Here is a 21,144-nt window from a genome sequence, read left to right as displayed (position 1 = left end):
ACAGCCAGAGAGAGAGAGAGAGAGAGAGAGAGAGAGAGAGAGAGAGAGAGAGAGAGAGAGAGAAACAGACTGACAGACAGACAGGGAAAACGGAAACCGCATAATGTTCACAATTCGGTGTAGTATTGCATGGCTAGACTCAATATATAGGAGAGACAACAGTTCTAATGATTTACTGTTATATGTAATCATGTAACATTATCGAAATTGGTCTTGAGACTCCTCATATTCAAAGTTTTAGTGGGAATTAGGAAGATAAAGGGATGCTTTTATGAGGAGAAGATTGTGAATGATGTTCCGTAATGCTTGAATCCCTCAGAAAGAATCCTCGCATAGCTAGAGATAATGGTTTAAATGAAAAGTACTGTGACACCAAAGGATCTGGAGATTGAATTTCGCAGCGTGTGTTCATAAATTACCAAGTTTATTGGGGTGTTGGGGTAGCCTAGTGGTTAAAGCGTTCGCTCTTCATACCGAAAACCCGGGTTCGATTGCTCACATGGGTACAATGTGTGAAGAATGTGTGGGTACAATTATGCTGGAATATTGCTGAAAGCGGCGTGAAAACATTCTCACTCTCTCACAAAGTTTATTGATAGGATATTACTGACTACGCAAGATATTCTTGTGTATGGTTACGGAAATAGATGTGGTCATATTGTGAACGATTTTTGATGTTCAATGTTCATATAATACTGTGAATTAAATAGAGAATCTCACCCGAGTGTCTTTTGATATCAAATATATCAACACGAGTTGATAAAAGTGGAAAAATTCCGAGGCTTGCCGAGGATTTTTGCCACTTTTATCAACGAGTGTTGATATATTTGATATCAAAAGACACGAGGATGAGATTTAATTTATCATCCAACATCATTCTTCCAACTTTTTCAATTTGTAGACAGTAATTAGCAGTGACTTCAGTGTAAAAAGTACTGCTAACAGCTTCAGTAGCAGAGCCATTAGTGATGTCATTTGATTGTGACATCATGGTAACCAGTGACGCCACAATGGTCTGCAAAGCATTGTGATGTAATTTACAGTGTAGATATCGCTTGATCTAATCCAAACGATATCTCCTGTGGGAGCCAGTTTTGGATGATAAATACACATGGACAAGCTTTGATCATACGGACATACGTTTTATCAGTTATGTGGGTGAGTGAGTTTGACGCTGCTTTGAACAATGTCTCAAAAGCTGCTTGTTATCCCATGTGGTAGGAAAACCCGAAGAGATGCAAGTATCTTTATTGAAACCCATCAGCATGGTCACGGTATTGGGAAACCTTAACAAATGATCAGGGATTCGAACCCCTGATTATGGGTTTCTGGCACGGCTATAGGACGCAACAGTGCAAAGCGTATTGCAACTTAGATCATTGGACTGAGGGTGCCCCTTTCAGTTATGTAAATTTATGAATGTAGGGTTGACACCAAGACAAAGCAGTCTGGGGTTTGAGTGATTAACGTTACACAGACATCATTAATCAAGCTTTTTCACTGCAGCTCTGCCCTGAGAGCGAAATGTCGGAGACGAAGACTTTGAATGATGGTAATTTATGTTACTCTGCCTGGTGCTCGGCATTGTTCCCGGGAGGTGGTGGTGGTGAAATTGGGGTTAACGTCGCGTCCAAGATTATTGCACTTATATAGCGATGTTAAAAGATGGTACTTGTTGTTTCCCTGCCTGACCGGTGTTCTGGGAGTCGGTATGCTGTGTCTGAATTGTGTATCCATGTTAAACTGCGGCATAGTATCTTAGTGGGCAAGCACTATTAAACCGGCATTAGTAAATTAGAATTTACTACAATAAACAGTCACACACGCACGTCGGTATATAAGTGCAATCATCTTCAAAGCGACTTAAAACCCCATGTAATCTAACCTTATGACGGCAGCGCTGATTAACGATAATTGATCAGGCGAAACTTTCATTTAGAGCCTAAACAACGATCCATGCCGTTAGGATAAGATGCAACCAGGTCATACATGTGACCATGCGATCATCAGCATGGTTCTTACAACAAGCGTAGGATACTGTTTCTATCCTGCACTGGAATTATTTGAATCTCCACATCACCATAACGTTTGCATGATACAATTAAATCGCACAATGGATACATCTAAACAAAGTTGGAAACTTGCGAAATATGTGACATGCTCACAATACACTAAGCAAATAACAATAAGAATTGACATACGTCGCTAAAAAAAGCGAACCAGCCTTGATCTCATAATGATGTTACTGAGCTAAGACTTGTGGCGCTAGTTGTGTTCCACCCGCTCGCCAACTCTGTAGTTCCATACAGCAACAAGCAATGGGCTCGACTGAATAACCTAGAGTGCCTTTGATCACCGCCACTCTTAACTGAATTTTTTTTGTATACTTTATAATTGGCAGTATAATGACATTACAGCTCTTAATCTACTACCCTGCACTTAATGTCTGGTGCGGAAGTTCTTCTGTGTCAATGTCTTTGAAGTGTATTGGGTTACATTCAACCTTGAGTCTTGTTATGGATTTTTTTAAATGCCATTAATTATTTTATTTGTACATGCAGTTGCTTCGGCGGAGTTGCAAATCCGGAATATTTAGTTATAAAACATTAAAAGTGCAAGGAAAAATGCCTTGTTGAAAAATTGCTCTCTTGGGTTGACGCTTTATATATTTAACAAATCAGATTTATTTGTAGAAAAAATGACTTCCTCATCATGTTGTAATACGAGAGCTTACGTTACAGTTGGATTACTGGTTCAGATGGTGATGGAATTGTCATTTCATGTTATCTTTATCGGATAAATCCATTTAACTCATCTATCATATTCCATCTGCTCAATAAACATTCAGAGAACTGTCGGAATGTTTAAAAAAAGATTATTTCGTTTCAGAAACTACTGAAAATAAATTTAAGTCATGCTTCGTTTTTTGTTCTAGAAAGAACGTTCTGCTCCTCTTTTCAGAAAATAAAAAGTGAACGCTTAGGACCTGAAATATATGCCAAAGAGGGAGAGAACCAGACATGCCTGTGTACTATGTTGGGAAACACCTCAGTTCTGTGGGTCTTGAAGAGCGGTTCGTGCGTTAAGATCTGGCTCCTTCACCGACAACTTTAATTGGAGGCGTAGGAGGTCTGCCTAATTCAATCAAATGGCCATTTATCCATAAATCCTTTCTGATCAGTGATTACCAATTACCAAAGAAAATAAGTAAATTGGGAGTTTACTTCCATACACCTGATGTGTAAACAGTGGTATTCAAGCTGGGGTCGTGTGTCATTAAAATCCCAAAATACATGTATAAAGGAACAACGAGATAGGAGAAACGAGATAATCGTATTCTGTGTTTTGAACCAGATTTCAAACTGAAATACGAAGTACTGCAAATTATTGATTTGGTATTTAAATTAAATTCTCTATGAATTTGGAGATCCCATTTAGTTGAAGACCTGTTTCTTGTCGGGCTTGTGAAGAGGGTGGCACAGTGATGATGTGAGCTGTCTGTTAGTTTCATATAGACGCAGCTCGTATTTGCCGAATGATTTTGATCGTTTGCATATTGCATCACATGTGCTTGTACGACACCTTAAGACGTATGTCCCAGTCATCTAATGAGCCGATGGCTGTGTAGAGTTGTCCCCGCTCAGTTTAGTTTATTGCAGCTTTGAACAGTATTTCTGTTATATCACTGTGTATGAGCTTGGGGTTGGAGGAAAGACCGAGTGATGCAGGTCTTTGACGTTTACCACTTTGGTGAAACCCACGAGCATGGGCATGATGCACAAGCCTAGAAACATAATCTTATCTTCAAGCCCACGATCATAGGTTTCTGGCACACACAAAAGAATTGATTTCCATGCTCAATACTCTCATATTCCAGAAAGGAACAATAGGTTCGAACATGTATACGACAATATGTTAATATCGTTAGTGTTTTGTGCACTTCACTGAAGTCACAGGCCAAAACAAGAGATGAATACAGTGCAACTCGTCCAACTGATGATAATGACTACCCACGTGACATGAAAGATCTACCTGTGCGATTTTATAACCCGCAACAGCTGTTTGCACTCTGTGGAACATAACGACAATCGCCAATAATATTCAGTAAACTTTTGTTTAACATATCACATGCGCTCAAATTGTTTATACTCCAGTCTGATGGTAATTTTTCCATGGGAAGTAGCTTAGTGGTTAGAACGTTTTTCGTCACACTTAAGGCCTGGGTTCGATTCCCCAAATGGGTAAAATGTCCATTTCTGGTGTTAATCGTCCTGATATTGCTAATTTATGCTTAAATATCAGACACTCGGTCACTCACTCATTCCAAGAGTGCTATTCAGTTGCATCTGGAATGAACCATTGAACACACATAGACTGTTACTTGTCAATAATAATTGCTCGTCCATGGGGTAACACACCGGTTGTGTCCAGACGTGTATTTTTGGTAGCTTTTTCGATCACCTCCAATCTTGCCAGAATTGCGTCCCTTGTGCACGCCAGAAACCTATGATTGTAGCTTAGAATCTCGGTTCGCTTCGATCATGTTTCTAGGTTTCAGCACCATACCAGAGTTCGTGGCTTTCAGTGGTAAACGACTGAGACCTGCATCCCATCTGGCCTGTTCCCACATTAAGCTGAGACGCCATGGTATTAGTGGAATACTGTCACTTTTGAACACTGTTCAAGTGTGTTCAACAGTCGTTGGCTATTTTTCCACTTTCATAATATCATCCACTCAATGTGACATAGGCATAAACAACATCAACATTAACAGTCAACTGTTTATAGCATTGTCAACATACTCAGACCTTTTGACACTTGTTGGCATATGTTCATGTCTGACGCCCTCATGCATAGGTGACCCTTTAATAATGACGCTGAGTATACATACACCTATGTTACAACACAAACACGAATACAAATAAAACCGGTCTTGCATTGACATCAGGGCAACATATGCTATAAATGTATTGATCGAACGTGTTTGTATAGACTCAGTCCAAGTTGTGACAAGACACCGCACAGAGATATTGAGTGCAATTATTCCATATTTAAACAACTGAGTCGTCAATAACATCCTGTCAGCTTTTGGATGTATGTTCATTGTTTAACTCTACAGTATAGAGCCGCTATATGACGGCGCATGTAAATAATAGAGCCTGGTCCAGACAATCTAGTGATTGATGATATGAACAAAGATCCACGTCGTCGGGGTACATTTACATGCCATCAACAAAGTCACCGAGTCTGACCATCCGATCCGTTAAGTGTTTAGTTGCCTTTTACGACCAGCATTGGTTCCCAGGGATTTATTCTGACCCCCAGTCCCCACGATTGTGTCCGCTTCTGGATGTACCTCCGCATGATATTTGGGACACGGGTGGCCCTTTGGTTTTATTATAAGCAACGCGTTGCGTATCTTAGGCGTGCCAGAAACACAATGGTCGAATCCCGGTTCGCCCTTATTATGTTTTTGTAGGTTTGTCAGCACCATAACCATAGATCTTCATCACTTTGGGATTTCCGCCCTCAAGCTGTCATACCGTAATATGACGTCCAGCAGCCACATTCACTCGCACACTCTGCTTGACATTAAAGATTTCTTTGAGATAATTTAACCATAAGGTACATAGGGATCTATATATCCATGGAAGCTCAGGAATACCAAAATATCGACGGTACAGGAAAATCTTACACTCGACTTAAAACCCAACTCAATGCTGTTAATTCATCATATAGAAAAGAGGTTTGTAGTCTTGTTTAATAACATGTTTATCTCACCGAGTGGTATGACACCACGCGCGAAAACATCTATTTTGACATGCCGCGAGATAGGATAGATGAAAGATTAACTGAATGTACTATTTATAACTGCATTCTTAACATAAAGCACCTGGAAAACTGTTTTCAACTTCTACCATCGCGAAGGCTTCTTGACATCGTCCCAAGTTTGTGTAATGTGGTCATGGGCTCAAGAAGATCCAGGGTAGGATAGGTCTTCTGCAACCCATGCTCAAAAGAGGAGACAAACGGGATCGGGGGGTCAGGCTCGCTGACTTGGTTGATGCATATCATCGTATCCTAATTGCGTTGATCGATGCTCATGATATGAACTGGATTGTCTGGTCCAGGCTCGAGTATTTACCAACCTACGTCATACACCTGGAATATTGCTGAGTGCGGCGTTTCCCAACAAACAAACAAATAATGACTTTGTCGTCATGATATTGTTCGACAACGAAATTATTAATTGATCGAACAATAAGTGAAATCCTATTTGATTTATTTCGCAAATGAAACTGATACTCCCACATCAAACGCATATTTTATTATTTTGTAAGTTAATGAAATTTTAAGTGATAGAAGAAATGCAAGCTGGCAATTTCTTTAGAGTCTTTCGCAAAAACAAACATTGCCTCGCCAAACTCAGTACACGCAGCGGGTCCGTATGTCTTTCACACGGCATAGATACGGTTTTCATAGTTCTATCCTCATAAACGCATCCTATTCACAAAGGATAAATACACAGCGTCTACACTCGGCCCTTCAACTCAGACGTTAAAAACACAGTGTTTTATAAATACCATAATTATTCACAAAGAGGTTATACACTGGGCTTCAGACATACTTCCTATAAACGCTGACATCATACATCGAGCTTTCTACATACTTTCTTTCAACACTGAGGTTATGCATCAAACTTTAAAAATACTTCCCTTCAACACCTGGGTTATGCATCGAGCTTCAAACACATTTCCAATAAACACTGGGGATATGCCTCACGCTTTAAACGAACTTCCCTATAACACTGTTTCTTTGCATCGAGCTTCAAACACATTTACAAATAACACTGAAATTATGCATCGAGCTTCAAACATACTTCCATATAAACACTGGGGATATGCCTTACGCTTAAAACGTACTTCCCTATAACACTGTTTCTTTGCATCGAGCTTCAAACACATTTACAAATAACACTGAAATTATGCATCGAGCTTCAAACATACTTGCATATAAACACTGGGGATATGCCTCACGCTTTAAACGTACTTCCCTATAAACACTATTTCTTTGCATCGAGGTTCAAACATACTTCCTATAAACAATGTTACTATGTATCGGGCTTTAAACATACTTCCATATAAACACTGGGGATATGCCTTACGCTTTAAACGTACTTCCCTATAAACACTGTTTCTTTGCATCGAGCATCAAACACACTGACAATTAACACTGAAATGATGCATCGAGCTTCAAACATACTTCCATATAAACACTGGGGATATGACTCACGCACTTCCCTATAAACACTATTTCTTTGCATCGAGCTTCAAACATACTTCCTATAAACACTGTTACTATGTATCGGGCTTTAAACATACTTCCTATCAACACTGTTGATATGCGTCGAAGTTAAAAAATACTTCCCTATAAACACTGGGGATATGCCTCACGCTTTAAACGTACTTCTCTATAAACACTGTAGATGTGCACCGAGCTTCAAACACATTTCCAATAAACACTGAGGTTACGCCTAAAGATTTGTACATATTTTCTGTAAACATTGATACTATGCTACCAGCTTTTAAACATACTTCCCATAAAAACTAACATATACGTATCTTGGCATCAAACACATATCAAATAAATACTGAGTTTATGCATCGGCCTTCAAACATACTTCATAAAAACACTGAGGTCATGCATGCACCTTCAAATATGCTTACAATATACACTGAGGTCATGCACCCAGCTTCAAACATGTCTTACAAAAAACACTGAGGTTGTGCATCGATACATCTTCCATCAAAAACAGTTATTATGTATCGAGCTTAAATCATACTAGTTGTAAACACCGATGTTATGCATCGTGCCATATTCTTCCTATACACACTGAGACTGTGTATTCCAACAAACTTTCTGCGAACGCAGAGCTGCAAACATACACAAATCTAAAACTGTATGTATTGTGCTTCAAACACACACCCCATGATCACAGAGATTCAGCACCGTGCTTCAAATACAGCCCCGTTGACACGGATGTTGAACTGTATGTATCATGTCCAATCAAAGGACCATCTCCAATTAAACCCATCTCGTAATAATAATAAATCTCTACAAAAAGCAGAATCCATTGTACGACCCCGATTATGTCTGGGGCATGTTTTTATGAATTACAATCAAATAGAGGTGGTACCAGGTGTTCGCGAAAAGGTGAGCAGTGGCACCCGTCACAAACACACACAAAGACAAGTCAAAACAGGGGAACATACAGTACAAATCAAAATAGGGAATTCCCATTCTCCCTAAACACAGTCTCTGCAGATGATTCAAACACACTACTTATGATTAAATGTTGTTTGTTTCATGCTTCAAACAAACACCATAAGACCACAGAAGCTGGTTTGTATATATGTGCTTCAAGCACACTCCTTATGATCAAATGCTGTATGTATCGTGCTTCAAACACTCTTTATGATCAAATGCTGTATGTATCGTGCTTCAAACACTCTGTATGATCAAAGGTTGTATGTATGTGCTTCAAACGCACTCCTTATGATCAAAGGCTGTATGTGTCGTGATGATCAAAGGTTGTATGTATGTGCTTCAAACACACTCCGCATGATCAAAATGTGTATGGATGTGCTTTAGACGCACTCCTTGTGATCTAAGGTTGTATGTATGTGCTTCAAACACACTCCGTATGATCAAAAATTGTATGTATGTGCTTCAGACGCACTCCTTGTGATCTAAGGTTGTATGTATGTGCTTCAAACACACTCCGTATGATCAAAAGTTGTATGTATGTGCTTCAGACGCACTCCTTGTGATCTAAGGTTGCATGTATGTGCTTCAAACACATGCCTTATGGTCACAGAATTATACTCAATGCATTGTGCTTGAAACACACTCCCTTGGATTAAAGAGATTATGTATCATGCTTCAAACACACTCTCTATAATCACAGAGGTTCTACAAACGTGCTTCAAACACACTCTCTAAGACCACAGGGGTTATATACAACGTGCACCATACTCGCTATCTATGGATACAGGAATCATGTATCGCGTTTTATGTATCACTATCACTAGAGACGTTAGGAACCGTAGATAACCTACCTATAGACAGAACTAATTCTAGCAAGGGCATACATTACAAAATGTATAGAATTCCAGTTGTATATTATAGTTAACACATAATATTTTAGTCAATAAAGTTTTCAAACCATACAAATGTCATTGTCCATCTAATTGACTATAATATGTTCACTTGAAACACAGACACACATTAAACCACTCAAGGGTTCAGAACGGCATTTCCTCTCGACTATTAACGGTAGTTGATACTTAGATGTTTTATGATGAATTAATGAGAGTTAAACTGACTGGCAGTTTAACCCTCGCCGATCATAACGACCGGAATAGTACTAACAGCTTCTCTTTAATTGTGGAGCTGAGGGGTGACTAGAATACTGATATGGCACGCTACAGATTCAGATGCTTGCTTCGTATTGGGGTATCACATCACCACCACAATGTCCAGTGCCTGTGTATCAATATTGCCATCGTGGTATTTCTATTGCTCACAATGATATATTTTATAAAACAGTCACGTAATATAACAATGCTTCTTGTATTTGCTGCGAGGAGAAATTGAGTTGCTTTAGTTTCACACATAATGCTTGGACAGAATTGGCACATAGTATTTCTGCATCATTCGCTCCCCCGTTCGAAAATAGATTTGGCGAATTTACTAATTCTTAGGGGCTGTTATGAATATTGTAAAGCAGCCTACTTCAGAATATGTGCTTCATAACAGTAAAGCCGTTCTCATTTTGTTGACTATTCAAAACAGTGAGTGAGTGAGTGCGTGAGTGCGTGAGTGAGTGAGTGAGTGAGTGAGTGAGTGAGTGAGTGAGTTTCAACGCTGCAATAAAGCATTTCAGTTACATTACAGCGTGTCATCTAAATGCGGAACACCTAGTTTGATGACGGACTAAGACGAGTGTCACGTTGGTGGGACACACGAGCAAGGATATATAGGATGGCGACAAACCATGGAATCGAACCCACGACCAATGGTTTCCCGCAAACCTATGGGACGCAACTCAACTGTCACCCTTACCCTCGGGGTAAGCGTCAATTTAGTGTGAGAAACACACAGCAAAATAACCAGTTTTTTTCAAGAATACAAAACATCGTATTTTCGACAAGGGCGCCAAACTGAGTGACGTCGGTTAAGTGAGTTGTACCCTAATAGGCCCAGGAACAAAGGATGTCACTAATAAACATATCGCAAACATTTATCGACAGTTGGAGTGGGTATATAGGCAAAGTTCGCAACGACAACGACGGCGGGGCGACACAGTAAGGACGTTCTGTCACTTAATACGGTGGTTGAAGCACCACAGATGACCAATCATCCTCTGGCACTGCGTTGATGAAATCAGTTGGCATCCACCTGTCCCCTTCAAGGAATAACACTGCAGCTGACTTCTCAGTTATGCACGTCTTCAAAGAATGCGTTTGGGATCGTAACTTCAGGCGACAATGCCAGACAAACTAATGGGTGACTGGATGAAGTTTATTGTTTGGATGGGCATGGGAGCTGCTGCTTATGAACATTATATATATAGTAGACGTCATGTGAGTAAGCGTTTAAAATATTTAAAAGCTATTTGGCTTATATGTTTCGTCATTTTAACTGAATGAGTAAAACGACCCGTAACTGATGTGCCCAAAAAACGATAAATGATCATATTTATGATGATTGCAATGCGTATTTTATTACATTTTAAAATTAATCATATGCAGCTCATTTTACGCAAATGGTTCCATAATAATAATACATGTATGTCATTAAGTATGATCTTCAAACCCTACCGTCTGTTCTCGTGCTGACACGCACGATTTAACATCTAGCATGTTGCAGTTAAAACGTGGCGCAAAAACTTAGTTGCTTCCATTCAATGTTACAAGAGCAGTTGGCTTTCAAAACTCTACCATGTCATCCCATGCAGAATGTATTCACATGACGCAGGTATTCATTCCATGTGTCCTGAAGACACCAATGTCCAATCGTTTCAGGATGTACGAATTTAAAGAAACAACATCTGTAATCAAATCCCTTTTCCCGGGAAGCTCCCTTGATATGAGTTTCAGACGATAAATATATAATAACTGCTTCATGGTCACATCAATTTCAAGGGTAACATTGTTGATGTTGAGTTGACCATCGAGACATCCCATAAACGGTTATGATTGTGTGTTTGTTTATTTGTTGTTTAACGCCGCACTCAGCAATATTGCAGCTGTGTGACGGCGGTCTGTAAATAATCGAATCGGGACCAGACAATTCAGTGATTGACATCATGAGCATCGATCCGAGCAATTGGGATACGATGACATGCATCAACCAAGTCAGCGAACATGACCACCCGATCCTGTTCATAGCCTCCAACGACAAGCACAGTCGCCTTTTACGGCAAGCATGGGTTGCGGAAGGCATATTCTACCCCGGATCTTCACGTGAAAGAAAAAAACCCACTTATGAAGAATCAGTGAGTGAGTATGGTTTTACGTCCGCTTTTAGCACGGCGGGGAACACCACAAATGGGCTTCACATATTGTACCGACGTGGGGAATCGAACCCGGGCCTTAGACGTGACAAGCAAACATTTTATCCACTAGGCTAGCCCACTGCCTGTATAAAGTTACACTTTACACACGTAAGCTGTGATCGCACATGACATAAAGTGTATCAACTCAAAGATAATAAAGCAAACGGTCTTTAACGCACGTGTCGTACCTAGTAAACACAGGTTAGAGATCGTATTACAATCCCAAATGTGAATTAAATTACCAAACTTGACACAAAATGAATTTTGTAATCTTTCTGCACGTGTAGTGTTAAACCTCTGAGAATTATGTTTGAGATTTTATTGCAGAACTGGCTGCCTTACTTTATTGCATCAGGGAATCTGTGAGTGAAATGATATGCCCTGTGTTTCCGAATCGTCGGATAAAAGTTGCCTAGGAGCATAACCCCCAGCATGCTAATTGTGAGAAAGTTGATCGCTCTATGAGTTTGGGTTTGACAACAGTGGCGTCTGAGGAACTCCTCTGAAACAGCACTACGTATAAAGTAAATTATTACCTCCCACAGAAACCTCAGCCAAGATAAACACACTTCTGTTTAATTCCTCTTTCTGTTTGGGGAATTCTGGAAGGTTAACTGTCACATATGTCATGGTGATGACAGTGCACTTACACCATCGTAATAATATGGCCACTACGGTCTATATATACCACTCAAAACAAGTTAAAGAACACCCATAATTGGAAGGTTGAGTGTTGCAATACCCACCCACCTTGACATTAGCTATAGTCATATGAAGAAATCGAGCGTTATTGAACTTCTTCTGTGAAGCATATTTTTGTTTTGGAGCTATTGATCTCAGCAATCAAATTGACCTCTGTTTTTGTTTTTTTAAATTTTGAATATACGTTTTATAATGTGAATAACGGCACTAATATATTAGTATGGTTGTTTGTTTACTGCATTTAATATACCAGGGTTAATATTATCACACGCCATGTAATTAAAATAGCAACTACTTAGATATCTGAATAAGTAATAAATGCAGTTATGAATGATTGATAGGGACAAGAGTAAAAGTTCCAAACCTATCATACATGTACATGGTTGTGATACATTCCCAAATGTCTAAATGGTTTAACATGTAAGCCACTCGCCCGTTGCACTAGTCAAGTCTCACCCTAAAAGTAGATACATACTTTTAATATTCTACGTACGCATATGTATACATAAACAGTGTGAGATTGTTCTAACGTTTACACAGATATAGTAATAATGATAAAGTGGTTCCTAAAGGCTATGTCTAAATTGCACCATGTAAATACATTTCATACTGAGGTCACTGACACGAGCTTGAGTGAACTATGATTTATCTCCAGCTGCTATTTGTTATTATATATACATATATATTGGCTGTGTGTTTTCGGTTATCATAAAAAGACCTTCTATGTTTACAATTTGTTTCATACATGGCTGCAATGGTTTAATTAAGAATGTTTAATTATTTGAGCCATAAATCTGCAACGGTTGCAAAAATGGTTTTACCGTAAAACGTACACTTTCCTAGCCCATGTGCAGAGTGTTGTTACTTGAATGAAAAAGGATCCAAAGACAAATCACGAATACAATGACATGTGAGATGAAGCCAACTTTTGTAGAGTAAATACATGAAAGTGATGCACAGACACAATACTAACTGTGACTGACAATGGAAAACCATGGTCAGCTTTGTCACTGCTCAAATCAATTAGCTGTCATTTCAACACAATTCCGAGATCCGTGCAGAATGCTTAAATAACAAACTAATAACGTTTCGTCAAAATAGTTAAACAGTCGACGCCCTCAGGGACGGTGGCTTTGAGATTTGTGTCAAAGCCGGGCTAAGAAGCTGCCACTTTCAGATTGAGAAATGGAGACAAGCACAGTTTGTAAATACACATGCATGTACAAATGTACATGTATGTGACATACACTGAAATACACTTTCCGTGCATCATAAACAAAATACATTTGGACTTGAACAATCTGAAATCCAAAACACTGACAGATGGCAAATTTAATTATTGCACAGGCTCTTATGTAATGAATAAAGCACAATTTGTAAATCAATTATTACACAGGGAATCAGCTGCTACACGCTAAACGTGAAACCACGACCCCCATTCATACATGGTTGCACAACATCAACATCATGTTCTATCAGTAATACTTATGAAAGGACACTTACAGGCAGGTGAAGAGATGCCTCAGTTGATGAAGTGAGAACACAAGTTTTCCTGTGACTTCTTTGATGGTTCTGGAGAAGCACCAACACCACTCATATCCCAGCGCTGCCACCTAACCGACTGTGTCCTATCCACAACACAGATGCTGCTTATAGCGGCGGCAACACCGCCAGTCATCTAGATATTGATCCAGGGAAACAACTCCTGATACCTGTTGAATATCTCGCCACTGTTACGTGTAACAGACTTGCCGCTGGTATACAGGATCACGCTATCGCTTATTCACGACACCGCTGGCTTTCAGTTAGCTGCATCAGTTAAAGTTATAGACAAGAAAGATGTGTAGGGATGATTCTCCCACCAACACCGTAATTGGACCAAAGCATGTGCACTGTTTCTGATTATATATTGATCATCTCTACTTTCTTGCATACAATTTTCGTTCTTTCTTAAATCCTATTGTTAATTTTGTGTATTTATCTCCGCGTGAATATGTTTTGGAGAAATCTTCAAAAGCATACGTCATGTTTATTATTTTTATTATTTATTATCTCCATCATCAAGTGCTTTTAGTTTGTACGTCTCACACAGCTAACATTTTCAGCTGTGAGATGATTATCAGATAGATAGATAGATAGATAGATAGATAGATAGCATACCATGGACTTCCATCGTTTTTTACCAATGTGCGGATCACACGAACAAAAAAAAAATAGGAATGTAGAATGTTTTTTGAAATAACCGTTCAACATATATTCTGTGTATTTTGTGTATGGAACATTCATGTTCTTCTCTAAAGTTCATGATCAGAAAATGAATTGTTTTGGTAATTTTGATAGTAGTCATCCGAACGAAAAGATTATATTTCTAAATACAATTCTGTCAATATATTCACAGTAGTTTCGGACAGAATGTTTACTCAGTCTTCCATAATGCAACAGGACTAATTTGGAAGCACCATTATGCACTTTGGTTTGAAGTATCTATGGAACACCATTACAGACAACAAATAACCCAGACCTATAGTTAAGCCGTGTGTGTTGGAATGATTTAGTGTCCCCCGAGTTCCAGACAGTGGCTCTACATGTATACATCTGTACAGCCATGGCACAGTAGGTGATGCAGCAGATTACAAATGATCTTTATGTTATAACTGTGGATGCAGATATGTGATAACTGTGGATGCAGATAGTTGATTAGTTACTCACCAGACAGTTGATGAAACTATTCTCAATATTAACTTTACATATATCCATGTTGTATGTGTATATTTCATATTTCAAAAAGTGAGTATTGCTGTATTACGTCGTTTTAACAACATCCCAGAAAAATCACATCTGGTGATATCAGAAAGAGGATCCACATGTTGTACCCGGTGAGAATCAAACCCGAGCATGTGGCGTGAGAAGCGCCGTTACCAACATGGTAGTCTCGGCTTGATAGAAGACGCGTCTCATGACTCATACAATGTGCACCCTGACACATCCATGCATGCACATGTATAAATGTAACGTTATGCGTTACTGCAGTATATACAATTAAGTACCACTAATCACATGTGCAGCCGGAATATTCAAATGACGATATTGGTTTATCATGTTAACTTTTTTTCACAACTCGTCCGTAATTCCCTGTATTAGTTGAAAGCTAATGAATTATTTTTGCAATAGCATTACAATTGTTTGCACGCTCACTGGAGTGTAAGGATGTATAATTATTTAAATTAATCTGTATCAGGCACACCAACAAGACACTTAGTACGGCAGTGAAAAAAATGTAATGGACTGAAAAATCAATAAATAACAATTTAAATAAGGTGATTTAATGTTGATTGTGATGTACGTTCAAGTTTATAGCGGGTAGTTTTGATATATCATACATGTATATTCACTTTTTGCTTTCTAATATCAGAAGCGGGGTATAAATTATGTATATTTTATAGAAGACATTCAATCGAAAAGATCATATTAGACATTCAATTCAAATACATGAAACATTCTTAAAAATTCAACATATGCTTAGTTTTTTCGAATGGAATGTTTATTAGGTTTGTAATAATACAACAAGGGTACGTTGTAAAGACCATTATGCAATTCTGTTTGATGTATGTATGGAACGCCATTACGGACAACAAAATACCAAGCCCTACAGTTAAGCCCTATGTGTTGGCATTGTTTGGTGTCCACAGAGTACCCGACAGTGGCGGTACATGCCTGCTTGCTGTGTAGTGATGGCCAAGTAGGAGTGAGTGAGTGAGTGAGTGAGTGAGTTTGGTTTAACGCCGCTTTTTACAGTATTCCAGTCATATCACGGCGTGTCAGATTAATGTGGGAGGAAAGCCCGAAGTGATGCAGATCTCAGACGTTTACCACTTCGGTGAAACCCACGAGCACGGGTATGGTGCTGACAAACCTAGAAACATAATCGGGGCGAACCGGGATTCGATCTAGTGGATAGAGCATCGGCATTCCAACCCACAATCATAGGTTTCTGGCGCACCCAAGGGACGCAACTCTGCACAGCGAATCGCGGCGCCTTAGACGACTGGGCCACCCGTGCCCCGTGGCCAAGTAGGAGATGCAGCAGGTTGCCAATATCGTTAACTTGTTTGTAATAACTGTGGATACAGATAACTTCCCTCACCAGATAGGTGGTGAACCTAATCATCATTTTGCATACATCTTTATTATACGTGCATATATTTTGAATTTAGTGTGTATTTACCCCGTTTTTAGCAAATATTCCAGCAATATCACATCGTGGGACACCAGAAAGGACCTTCACACATTGTACTTATTTTGGGAATCGAAGCCGGATAATCGGCGTGAGGAGCGCGAGGAGCGAACGATTCAACCATGAGGTTATTCCGCCGCCCCCATGTATCTCAAAATGTCGTAATTCTGAAACAGATGGCATTGTTGGTGGATCGTATATATCTCGGCTTGATAGAAGATGCTTCATTGAGTCATACAATGTGCATTCTGACATAGCCATGCATGCACATGTGTCAATATAACGTTATACTCTACTGCAATATTTCCAACTGTCATTTATTACTTGTGTAGTCTTATTAATCAAATAACGATAGCGCTTTATCGTGTCAACTTTTTCTGGACTTGTCATTAATTTGTATCAGTTCAACTTTAGCATGTTTGCCTTCGTGCAGAGTTGCAACTTGAATCCAATGTATTACTGGGTTGTTTCTTTCCGGCATTCACTTTTAAGAAATATCCTTTGAGAATGGTGTTGTGTTTTTTTTTCATGAAAAGAAAACATATTGAGAAGTTTACCATTGCGGACAGTGTCTTTGAGGGATTAAACCTCACGCTGTGACGAAGCGCACAAACCATAAAATTGGTCGCTAACAAAATTCCTTCTGCACTCTTCAACGATTAGATGACGAAGAATTGCAGATATCGTTAATGGCATTTCTTCTTAACATCACTGAAATGTCGTATTCATGAGTCAATTTATGAGTCTGATTCAAACTGAGTAAATGAGAATACTAAATCTTTCCTCACTTTCGCACGCGTGAAAGCCCTATGTCATCTTGTAAACCTTCTTCGGTGTAATCACTGCTACAAGAAATACACTGCTGGAATAAATAGAGAATTCACGGGGTGTTTATTCCTTGCAGATCAAACTATCATAGCAAGGTCTTTACAGTTTGGCACCGAGAACGATCAGAAGAGGGGTAGCTTGACTGTGTTTCCTCAAGGCGAAGACTCCAACGTGATTAGCACGTCGTACTGAGCGAAACTAACAATATCTCAACAATCCCGAACAACCCTAGGAGCATTTCGTTTGAGCACAAATCCCATGGGCACACTCATGTTATTGGTGTATGCATAATTACAACCAATTTGCATGGGCAGCGTTCACGGTGCCAATGGTCGCGAGGACATCTATCTGTCTTGTTCGACAATTAATATGGACACATGGCTATGATGCTTCAATCACGAGTACCCTTTGTTCCACTAACTGTATCAAACAACTGCAACTCAGCTGGAAAATTAGGGATGTTCTAAAGCCACAAATCCTAATCACCAATACATGTTTTAAAGGAAAAGCTTGGAATTTATATCCGAGCTTTTAAGTTTCGATTTGCATAAGCTGCAAGTAATAGAATAGTGGAATTCTCAAACATTGATGTAAGGAAATACTTTTTACAAAAGAGGTAAACATATCAGTCTGATCATACATGACATCTTAATGTGGGTTCCATAGAAGTGCCCGCAGAGAAGCAATATAGAAGACTAGGTCATGCTGACTCCTCCACGTCGGTGGGCTCCGGGGGGCGTCTTCCTATCATATGATGGATCAAATTTAGGAGACTGTGGCAAATTCCTTCGTTTACAACCCTGTCATAATCTTCGACTTGAGGTTGATGGCTCGTTATGATGAATACAGAACGGCTACAAGAGAAATCCGTTCAGATGGGTTGGGTTTTTTCCCATTCCAGAACGGTACAAATCACACCATGGAACATTCTGTGAAAGCATGGATAATGTTTGAAGTATTTTTTAAAATTATTTTGGATTTTGGAGCTATTGTCCTCCCCGGCAACATTTGCATGTATAATCGCACAAAACTAAGGTTTTGAATACAACCCAAACTGCAAAATAAACATACCTCTGTACGGTTTTGAAACCATTTAAAGTGTTTCCAATGACTGTTTTGCACACTTTCTTATACTTACTACAGCGGACAACAAACTAATCAAACGTCAGGTCAGCTTAAAATATATGATATGTATCATAGTATTAGTGACGGGTGGTTGGGCAATGAGTTTCTTGAATGTTGAAGTTTCTGTTTTCGCAAATAGCCCGACATTGAAGTTGTCATTCATTAGTCATATCAAAGCTCAACTCAAGCTTCGTTTTAGATTTTGTGCTTTGTGTATAATAATAAAAATAATTATCTGCAAATACAATCATGACGATGTAATCAAACAAGACAAGAACGTGATCCCGAGAGTCAAAATCAGTTGGTTATTTCTAATTTAACTGCTAATTGTGTGTTCTAGAGACATTACCATGTATATAAAAAGTTATTAATTCAATGTGTCTGTTCTATATGCTGTAACCGTCATTTCACATTGATCTTTAAGTATCCCAGCTGAATGTGTTGAGCGTATCGTGTTATTTCAGACAATAAAACTGCTTTCTTCTACTAATATCGACACAGATAACGCTAAGGATATTATCTTCAAACAAATGTGTCATTTATAACTCAACATAAAATCGGCTCTCTGCATCTTGTGAAAAAAAAGACATTTACAAATTAGAAAAATTACAAATGTTCACATACATAAAGCCTTCTCAAGTCCATTTTTAGGGCTGCATGTGCGGAACTGTGAGAGTTCAGACAACTATAACACCGAAGAGAAACCAAATGAAACGTCGCTAACGATCAGCTGAGTGAAGGGACACCAAGAAATATGGCATTTTCTTTTGCTGCCGATACTTTGGCTGCTGTCAAGACTGTTCTGTATTACATTTCGATTCCGAGCTTCAGTCTCTGATGACATCTCGAGACCCCCTATTACTACCGGGAACCACGTTGGGAAATAGTACCTGAACGGCAAGTCACTAACAATCATTGTGCGACAATGGGGAAGAGCATTATTTCTGAAAGAACCGATAAAATGCAAATTCCAATCAATAGTCTTGCAGTGAGGTAAATATTGCCATGATTATAGAGTCGCCTCTGTAATAGCATTCTTGGAATATTTCTCTGTTAATTGTGAAAAACTAGTTGGATTCGTGAAGTAAATGACCAGTAGCACGCTAGAAGAGTTTGCAGAGACATCATAACAAACAGATCTGACAAGGGTTCTAAAAAACAAATGTGTAATAGCCTGAGGAAATTTGTCGTGGTCTTTCCATCACACGTTCAGCGTGATAAGCATACTGTTCGTCGGTCATAAGCGGAATAGCTGACAGAATTAACCTTGCTAAAATCCAAATCTTAATGGTGTCAGACGGCGTATTATTAACTTTAAAACAGTGAAATTGTCTGACTCTATAGTCCACACTATAAACCACTATGACTTGAGTAACTTTAAACATAACCAAGCAGACTATCCAACGAAGTCTGTTGCCAGCGAAATCGTCCGGATTATGGGTATCTGATCTATGTCCAATATATACACGTTCACACTGGCCATGGTCAAGAAGGCGAGTCAGGACTAACGGAATTTCACATAATTTCATTCAAGTGAATGTCTTACCAAGTTAGTTGGTATCAGTTGTGTATAGAACAATGTGCCAGTATGTAGGACAACACGATTGTGGTATCTGACCGAGGAGACTAGGCTGAGTAGTACTTAACAAACGACTGCAGTGTCTTTTCGGATAGCCCATATGTGAATACTGCTCTCTTGGCAATGCAAGAGGACGTCTGTGAGAAGCTGTTTAGCATTGCAGGAAATAGGAGAAGCATTGCTCGAATCAGCGTGATTTACATAGTGAAATGTGGAGGAGATGTCTTTTCTACTTGACTGGAGTCAGGACTGTGAGCAATCAGCACTTCAAGCCTTGGTAATACTGTATGGAGTGTTTTCAATGAGTGAGACCGATTGCCGCTTCTCTTCAATGCGTGCGTGAGATATCTGTATAATAGGGACCGTATAATAACCCGATAATCAACTTCTTTACATTAACACGCTGAAGAGGCACCTTCTCCCCATGTTTGGTAAATCTTTTAACAGCAAATATCACCTTGGAATGAAAGGTTGGGGAGGATTTCAGCATGCCAAATAGATTGTTAGTATTGTCGATATTTCTACCAATTTAGATATCACAACAACATTTTGTGTCGGACAGTTGAGCTCAATCGATACAAATTTGAGCTTACAAACATCACGATGCTCAGTGTTGAGATCTGAAATGGAACAGTTGTGTTCTGTAGGAAATATAACCTTTTTATTTACTTTAAGCTCCCAAGAAGCATGTTCAAGACAACATCTTCGATGCAATTGGAAAATGGAACCAGAAAAGATGTCGATACTCATTCAACACTTTGTAACCGTATACATTTCTGACCTCCGTGAAGTGCTCTAAAATTGATTAATAGTATTGATCACAGCTATCACGATAGAGTTATGTTGTCACAGCCAAGAGGGATCACAGCTATAAACGATCTCATCTCAACAAGATGTTTAGACAGCGTGTTTGTACAGCGACGGGCTTCCCAACAACGCCACAGGTGTAGAAAACATTGCTCTGCAGAAGGGAGGGGTTATACTGCTTCTGTGATTGCCCTTGAAGTGTTTCTGTCAACATAAATGATATACACTTACACGTACTAATTGCAAATA

General features: G+C 39.2%; 1 protein-coding gene across 2 annotated transcripts in view; it reads right to left on the bottom strand.

Moving 5' to 3' along the window:
• Positions 1 to 21,144, bottom strand: part of LOC139468013 (glutamate receptor ionotropic, NMDA 2B-like) — a 191,463-nt gene that overhangs the window by 61,486 nt on the left and 108,833 nt on the right. Inside the window, exon 1 of one of the 2 annotated variants that reach the window (XM_071249663.1) lies at positions 13,826 to 13,960. The exons of the other annotated variant lie outside the window; for it this stretch is intronic. The gene's annotated coding sequence lies outside the window, so the exon portion shown is untranslated. Of the gene's footprint in view, positions 1 to 13,825; positions 13,961 to 21,144 lie in introns of those variants that run through there. 2 annotated transcript variants of the gene reach the window in all.

The sequence above is a fragment of the Haliotis cracherodii genome, unplaced genomic scaffold (genome assembly GCF_022045235.1).
Source record: "Haliotis cracherodii isolate W230 unplaced genomic scaffold, xgHalCrac1.p SCAF_2, whole genome shotgun sequence".
In the NCBI taxonomy this organism is placed as follows: domain Eukaryota; kingdom Metazoa; phylum Mollusca; class Gastropoda; order Lepetellida; family Haliotidae; genus Haliotis; species Haliotis cracherodii.
The sequence above is the reverse complement of the archived record's forward strand: the minus strand, read 5'-3'. Positions and strand labels throughout refer to the sequence as shown.